We start from the raw sequence: 6,962 nt of genomic DNA, 5'->3' as shown, positions 1-6,962 counted from the left end.
CGGCCACCCTGACCGCTCTGCAGTACTCTCTCCACATGCCAGATAAACAGCTGAATTTTGGAATAGTCTGAATGACTGCTTTGATGAGAGGGTATACATACAAACACACTCTATATCCTGGGATTTTAAATGAACATGGACGTGATGCATTTTCTCAGGTTGCCGAACATGTGCGGAATCAGAGCGTACAGCATCACAACACTGGAATTGTGCTGCACCCCGTTCAGGCCATCCTCCAGAGAAAGGATGACGAGGATTCGGAGAGTGTGCGGAAGAGCATCACCAAGATGCGACCTGAAATAGACTGTTTGTGCAATAACGAGAGTTTAGTCAAACTTGTTCTTTTTCTCTGGAGCATCGGAGGTGAGGGGCAATCCGACAGTCGTTTCTTAGATTTTCAGGCATAGATATTGGTAGTGCATGCAAAAGTTATCTCCATTCCAGGGTTTACAAGTCTTTAAACGATCCTCTCTTAGGGCATACATTTCAACTAAGAGGGGATGTTATAAACACGATTTGCCAACACCCCATAACTTTATGTCGGCAAAACCATTGTTGTCTTCAGCAGAGGGAAAACCTGAGGTTCTTGAGCCAGTTCTCCTTGGACGATCAGAGGCGGGGCGCGTCTGTATCTTTAATTTGTTGACATTACGATTTCCTCTGCTTTCTTAGGAGACTGCGGAGATTCAGCGTGAGAACAAAAACCTTGATGAGCTTCTATAGATGTTTCGTAGAGAGTATATTGTCTGTCTGCATTGAGACGTGGTACGGAAATACCGTACCTTTGAAGGAAAATCTTTAAAAAGTTTATTGAATTCTGCCCAGTCCATCACGGGAAAAGCTCTGCCAAACATTAGGCACATCCACGTAAAACGCTGTCATAGAAAAACAGCATCCACCGTCAGAGGTCGTCACCATCCTGCCATGCTCCTTTTTCGCTGCTGCCATTGGGTAGATGGTACAAGAGCCTCAGGACTCACACCACCACGTTCAAGAACAGTTACTACCCATCCGACACCGGACTTTTGATCAAAAGGTGATAGTGTACACTACATGCCCATCCATTGAATATTCCGACGACCAATCATTTCACTTTAGAAACTATATTGATCAGCTGAGTATGCCAGGAGGAGCTCAGCAGACCAGGCTGCATCTATGGACAGACGTAAGCAGTCGGCGTTTCGGGACGAGATCCTTCACCGTGAAATTGTTTCTGAATAAATCATTTACCCACAGTTCGGTGTCGAGTGATCTATTGTAATGCGATGAACAGTGTCAAGAACATAATCTTATCCTCCAACAGTTTTTCTAATCCACCTCAAACAACCCAAGGTTTGTTTGCAGAAATAACGTCGCCTCGATTGAATACTTAAAGACAAATTATGTCAGGAGTGGGATTCGAACCCACGACCCCAGATGGAGACCAGAACACTCCCGTTTGGTGGAAGGACTTTCATTCCTTGAGTCTGGCGCCTTAGACCACTCGGCCATCCTGACAACTTTTGATGTGTGTTTGAGAACGGAAAGAATGCCTGACTTGTAAGCAAAGTTATATACACACAATCACGCATATCGACCTGCCAATCGGAAATGAAAGCGAGAGTGTTACAATTTTCTCAGGTTAGGCAACTTCTGTGGAAAGTGAAGCTGTAAAACAATTCCAAATCGAAGACTCGTGAGACGCGTCTCGGCAAGAATCTGTGAAGGATGTTTGCTGAGATGGATGAGAACGCTTGGAAGACTCAATAATTTTACATTTAGGGAAGCAGAGAAATAAACGTTTATAGACAGGACTGAATCTGAAAACTGGGTGGGAGTTGATCGCAACAATGTCAAAAGAAACTGAATACAGTTTGTTCAATGATACCGAGCAGCGCTGCTTTACAGATGGATGCTGTTAAGTAGACTACAAGGCCCAATAATCTGATGATTGTGGAATAAAGCGAAGATGTGACAAGTTCCGCAAGAACATAAGACATCGTGCAGAAAGGCCGTTTGGTCTCCTGTGTTTGTTTCATCATTCCGTCATGGATGAGTTATTACAGTCAGAATGTTGTTCGGGCTTGTAGATCAATGTTTAATCTGACGGAGAGGAAACAGAAGCAGGGTGTTTTGGACGTTAGAGCAGCGGCCTTTCTGAGAGATGAGACGCTTTAGAGAACGTAATTCGCTCAGGTTCTCTGATCCAGTGTTAACGGCACTGAACACATTAAAATAAGGCAGGAACAGGCTCTGGACGCCATCGACTCAGTAAAAGGCTCCTCGCGGGATGTGGAAGACGGGGAGGCCTCCAGAGTTCCTGATGAAGACACCTGCCGGAAGTGCGCACACCTGCAGCGTGTAACAATCCGCCCTGGGGTGCAGGAGTTGAAGCTGGATGAACTCCAGTTCATTCAGAGCCTCGGACGTGATGGACCGGAACATATAGAGTGATAGGACACAGAAAACTGGGTGACAATCAGGAGGAAAAAGGTTTTAAAGACCCAGTGCAGACTATCTCTAAGGCCATCACCGTCAGCAACACCTGGATGCCGTTTCTGGTTGGATGGCCTGGACGGGGAAAGACATAGAGGTCGGATCTCTGGCACTGTGTATGGTCTGTGACTCAGACTGGTAAGGGAAGAACAGATTCCTGGATGGTATGTTGCCCCCCGTGTGCCAGGGTCAGGGACAACTTGGATTAAGTCTTGAACATTCTCCAGTAGGAGCGTGAGCCGGCAGGGGTTGGCTCCAGCTCGGTGCCAATGACATCGGTAGGAATAGTGACGAATTCCTGCAATGGAAATTCAGAGATTTAGGTGCTGAGGTGTAGGGCAGGATCTTCGGGGTTCTGACAGCGACTCGTGCCGCGTCCTTATCAGGCCAGTACAGGAAATATGATGCAGATTAACACGTGGCTAATGGTCTGGTGCAGGAGGGAGGCCATACGATTTTTTGGATCATTGATCTCTCTTCCAGGGAACCTGAGACCCATTGATAAAGACGATTTGCACGTGAACTAGAAATGATAATATCCTGCCGAAGGTTAGCTGGCGCTGCATGAGTAAGTTTAAACAACATTTGTAGGGAGGTGGGAACGAGCGTGCCAGAACAGTTAGTGGAGAGATTGTACCGACATTTTGATAAGATCTCACACAAAGGCAGGAAGGTACGACTAGTGCTCTGCACTGCGTATACTTCAGTCGCAGAAGTATCGGAGAATAAGTCGATGAACTTTGGGCTAGGATCAAAACCTGGTATCATGGTAACTTAGCCGTTTATGAGACTTGATTGCAGAAGAGTCTGGTCTGGCATTTCAGTATCCCTGAGTTCCTTTGTTTCAGAGTGATAGAGCGGGATGGACTAAAGCAGGAAAAGTAGCGTTAATAGTCAGCGAAAATGTCACGGCTGACTTCAGTCAGGACAGATGCAGAATTAAACTATTGTGGTTTTATGAGTGAAACTGAAAAAGAGGAAAGGTATGATCACGTTAATGGTGATAGTTTACTACCCACCCAATAGTCAATAGTACCTTGACGGCCAATGCTGAGGAGATATCGCTGTTTATTGCAAACCATTACGGTTGTTAGAGTAGGTGTTTTTAACTTTCCGCACGTTGATTGTTAATTCCACACTTTTAAAGGACTATATGACAATAGACAATAGGTGCAGACGTAGACCATTCGGTCCCGCGTTAGGAGATCGTCCAATGTGTTCAGGATTTTTACTAGCTGCAGAGAGCGTTTGCGATACTTTATATACTATTATGAAATTAATGAGTCGGGGCAAGAGATAAAAGCTTGATCTAACGAACTCGTAACTGGTGATCACAATGCCATTGGTTTCAATGTAAATATGTAAACGAGCTTTTTGCTCGTTGTTGTTCGTGCGTTGAGAATTTTCATTGGAGAAAGGTCAATTTTGACAGTATCAAAAACACTTAACAAGTGTCGATTGGAGACGGACGTTTTCTGGTAAGTGGGACGCGTTCAGAAATGAGCCAAATATCTGTACATGTACTCAATGAATGACCACTCTCCTTCGGCTTGCACTGTTCCAAATCGACATTCTTTTACAAACACTAATACACAAAATTCATGCAAACATACAACAGTTTTATTTGAGAAGCAGCCCAATGGCGTATATTATGGAGCTTGGTCCACACTCCATAATCGGGAAAAATGGAGTTCTATACAATTGATAAATGTTTACAAATATTGAATAAAACATGAATGTTCAAATGAAAACCAGGCTAGAGGCGTTACTGTGTGTGCTAATTATGTTAACAATTATTCCTTATCGCCTACCTAAACACGGGTCTCAGTGTCGACTTATAATCCCATCCTTTGCCAAGGTGCTCGCTGATGGGTTGAAGTTCAGAGTGAGAATTCACCATCGGGAACACTAGAAGTGGAGGACAGTACGAAGCTTCGGGAAAGCCCAAACAGAAGATTTTTGGCACAGTGTTTGATGTGACCAGTGCAATTGCTTCTTACTTTGAGTTCCTATTGACATTAATGGATCTGTTGTTGAGAGGATGAACTGCTTCGAATTCCTCGGCATAAAGATCACCGAGGATCTCGAGTCGTCTGTACACGCCAGCTCTGTGGTGAAAAAGGCACAACAGCGCCTCCTTCACCTGAGACGTTTGAAAACGTTTGGTATGGGTTTCCAAGTTTTACGGTCTTTCCATTGTGGCACGATTGAGAGCATCCTGACTGGCTGCATCACTGCCTGGTATGCACACTGTACTTCGCTCCATGGCAGGACTCTAACATCCAGGCTCATCTGTACATATGGAATTCCCACTATTCCGGACGTAAACAAAGACAGGTGTGTAAATAGGGTTCTAAGGATCATAAGAGACCCGGGTCACGCTAACCACAAACTGTTCCAGCTGCAACCATCCGGGAAACTGTACCACATTTTAAATGCTGCAAACGAATGCTACGGGATGTCTTCCACCAGGCAGGCGGTTTAATTAATGCTGACGCAACTGTATTTCTATGTTATAATGACTATCCTGGCGTACATAAATCTGCTTAGAAATTACAACAATTGCAAGTTGCTCATTTATACGAAGACGTATTCAAAAACGTTTTACCGTCATGAAAATGAATGATGTCACTAATTTCAAATAAACAATACAAAATAAAGAGGGAGTTAAAATAAAAGTGGACTTGTAATATTAATCATGGACTATAGCATCTGATGGGATTTGCTTGAGGATAGAGAGGCTGAGATGAGATTGTTCGGTCTTAACCAATGTATCAATGCCCCGGATTGCCAAGGACACTGTGGGACAGGGGAATAGCTATGTTGCTCCATCTTGCAGAACGGAAGTCTGGATAAAGCGAGTAACTACAGAGTGTGCGTTAATCGGCAGAGCTATAGAAGTCATAGGATTTTTCAATTGTTCCAACAAAACCACCATTTCCATCGCTAAATGAATGACATTTAACGCAAAAAAGAATAGACCCCAACAGAGTCCCCTGTGAAACACTACTGGACAACGCCTACCAGTCAGAAAACGCTCTAGTTACCCCCCCCCCAGTCATCAGCCACTGCTTTGTCCATGCTAGAACCTTCACTGTATTACCATGTAGCTTGTCAAGCAGCCTCATTGTGTGGCACCTTCTCAAAAGCATTCGGAAGATCTCATTTGTCTGGCTTGTTCCCCCTTGAAAGAATTCCATTAGATTTCTCAGGCAAGATTTTCCCTGGATGAAGCCATGTTGACTCCGGCCTAGTTTATCATGTGTCTCCAAGTACACTGAGACATCATCAGTAATAATTAACTCGGACATCTTCCCAACCCCTGTGGTCAAACAAAATGGCTTAGATTTTCCTTTCTTCTGTCTCTCCCTGCTTGAAGAGTGAAGTGAGATTTACAATATTCAAGTCTTCCGGAAACATTGCAGACCGAGTGGTTGTTGCAAGATCATTTATAATACTTCAACCATGTCTTCAGCCAACTCTTTCACAACTATGGCGTGTACACCGTATGGTCCATCTGATCTACCTTCAGATATTTGAGTTACTCACTAACCTACTTCACACACCTCATACCCATGACACCTCAAATTTCCAACACACTGCTAGTGTCTTCCACAACGAAGACTGATGCAAAATATTTTTTTAGTTCTTCCGGTATTTGATGGTCCCACATTGCTACATCTCCAGCATCGTTGTTCAGCGATCTGATGTCCAGTCTTGCTATTTTTCTTACTTTTTATATATGAAGAAGAGATTGATGTCCTTACTAATATTATTCGCTATCATACTTTCGTACTCGATCTTTCCCTTCATAATCACTTTCCAGTGCTCCAACCTCCAACTAATCTTGCTCAATAGTTCACCCTCTCTTTTGCTTTTTATTTTCATTTTGAAATCCCGTATTAAGACCAGATAGCCATAAGATATAAGTGAAAGTATTCCATTCGGCCTGTTGAGTCTGCTACACCAGTCAATCATGTGTTGATCCAAATCTTCCAGTCATCCTCACTTCCCTGTCTCTTCACCACATACTCTTTGATGACCTAGTTAATCAAGAACCTATCTATTCTTGAATTAAATACATCGAATGTCCTGGCCTCCGCAGACGCTCGTGGCAACAATTTCCACTGATTTACCACCCTCTGACTAAGCTAATTTGTCCTCATCTCAAATCTAGATGGACATTCATCAATCCTGAAGTCGTGCCCTCTTGTGCAACCTATGCTTCCCTGGCTTCACCAACTTCCCTGTAATTCCATGGGCTCTTATCTTGTTAAGCAGCCTCACGTATAGCACCTTGTCAAAGGCTTTCTGAAAATCCAAGTACACCACTTCTACTGCATCTCCTTTGACTACCCTGCTTGTAATTTCCCAATAAAATCGCAACAGGTTTGTCAGGCAGGATTTTCCTTTCAGGCTTTAGCCTACCTTGCTATGTGCCTCTAGATACTCGGTAATCTCATCCCTTTCAATCGATTCCAACAACT

At 43.8% G+C, this 6,962-nt stretch overlaps 1 non-coding gene across 1 annotated transcript; it reads right to left on the bottom strand.

Moving 5' to 3' along the window:
- Positions 1-1,383: 1,383 nt before the first annotated feature.
- trnal-caa (transfer RNA leucine (anticodon CAA)) lies at positions 1,384-1,497 on the bottom strand. The gene is made up of 2 exons: positions 1,460-1,497; positions 1,384-1,418 (listed from the first exon to the last, which is right to left on the bottom strand). It is a non-coding gene; the product is annotated as a tRNA-Leu (tRNA).
- Between the last annotated feature and the right edge of the window lie 5,465 nt (positions 1,498-6,962).

The sequence above is a fragment of the Hypanus sabinus genome, unplaced genomic scaffold (assembly GCF_030144855.1).
Source record: "Hypanus sabinus isolate sHypSab1 unplaced genomic scaffold, sHypSab1.hap1 scaffold_105, whole genome shotgun sequence".
NCBI classification, from domain to species: Eukaryota; Metazoa; Chordata; class Chondrichthyes; order Myliobatiformes; family Dasyatidae; genus Hypanus; species Hypanus sabinus.
The sequence above is the reverse complement of the archived record's forward strand: the minus strand, read 5'-3'. Positions and strand labels throughout refer to the sequence as shown.